This window comes from Octopus bimaculoides, chromosome 9 (assembly GCF_001194135.2).
Source record: "Octopus bimaculoides isolate UCB-OBI-ISO-001 chromosome 9, ASM119413v2, whole genome shotgun sequence".
In the NCBI taxonomy this organism is placed as follows: Eukaryota; Metazoa; Mollusca; class Cephalopoda; order Octopoda; family Octopodidae; genus Octopus; species Octopus bimaculoides.
In genome coordinates this window covers 83678265-83680110 of record NC_068989.1, presented here as the reverse complement: position 1 = coordinate 83680110, position 1846 = coordinate 83678265, and positions in this window count along the sequence as shown.

Sequence of the window (1846 nt, the reverse complement as noted above, 5' to 3'; positions counted from 1 at the left end):
ATATACATGCATATATGTATGTATATATGTGTGTGTGTATGTATATATGCATGCATATAAACATACATGCATATATACATACATATACACACATATAACATATATGCATACATATATGAATACATATGTATATGCATATATATATGTGTGTATGTGTATGTATATATGCATACATACATATATATATAAATACTTACACACACACAAACACATACACACATATATGCATACATATATGCATACATATATGCATACATATATGCATACATATATGCATACATATATGTATTTATATATGTGTGTATGTATGTATATGTGTGTGTATGTATGTATATGTGTGTGTATGTATATATACATACATGCATATATATACATACACACACACGGGGACACACACACACACACAGGGTGATTGAAAAGTAACTCCCTATTTTTATTCATTAACTATAATTTTTTGCTCAAATTTGTTGTGTATTTTCTTTAATGTGTGGAAATTGATTCTATGTTTTTTTTTTTTTCAGATCGATTATTTTGTTTGAAATTTAGAAGCCCTACAAACATAGTCTGATGTCTTTAAAAATATCCTCTGGAATGATGAAGCGGTAGTCCACATCGGCGGTGAATTTATGAACCACCACAAACTGCAACTACCGGACAGGAGAAGATCCTCGTATTACCTCTGAAAAAATACAGAATCGTCCTGAGGTAACGGTATGTTGTGGAATGACTTTAAACAGGATTGTGAGTCCTTTCGTCCTTTGCAATACCATGAATGCTGAAAGGTATCTCACCGTGCTGCAAGATGAAATCTGGCCAGTTATCAGTACGTGGGAGAATTTTAAAGATTTGATTTTTATGCAAGATGGCGCTCCTCCGCATTTTGCTATTGTTGTTCGTGAATGGCTGAATGCCTACTTCCCTGGGAGATGGATGAATCGTTGAAGTCCGCATGTTTGGCCGGCTTTTTCCTTTGCGGCTTTTTTCCTTTGGGGTTGCTTAAAGAAGCAAGTCTACTCTACCAAACCAACGACTATTTAGATATGACAAGCAGTGTTTAGAAGGGTATAATCAAAGTGCTGTTAAAGAGGTCTTCTTCAATCTGGAGATTTCAACGTATTAGCTACGTTGAGATGATGCGCTAAAATTACAATAATCAAGTACAGCTGTAACTGCCTCTCCTAAAGAATGTCTCAAAACTCCCGGAATGCAACTCGTATATATGTGTATATATATATATGTGTGTGTGTGTGTGTGTGTGTGTGTGTGTGTGTGTGTATACATTCACACACACATATTTAGACACATGTGTGTGTGTAATATATATTTATATATGCATGTATATTTCTATGTGTGTATCTATCTGCGTCTCTGAGTATGCTTCTATGCGTGAGTGTGTGTATGTGTGTGTGTGCATGTGTGTGTGTGTGTGTGTGAGTGTGTGTGTGAGTGTGTGTTTGTGTGTGTGTGTGCGCGCGTGCGTGGTTGCATAATTTGAGGGCTGCTCATGTTTGGAATGCAGGTTTATGTAATGAAGTGTTGGAGTGTATAAAATTACATCAGAGTAGAATTATAGCATCCATTTATTTCCTCATTCACTGTTATGACACATTTAATTTATTAATAATTTCGTAATATTATACAATAACAGGTATCAGATTCTTCTGTCGCAGAAAAGTAGAAAAGTATAAACAACAGCATCGACCAAATTCTCATTACACTTACGCGGGCTTGCATACACACACGCATAACATTCAAAGCCTAATATGGCCGCACGATGAATTTGAGGCGCGAATAAACATACATACATACGTACATACATGCATATATATATATATATATATATATA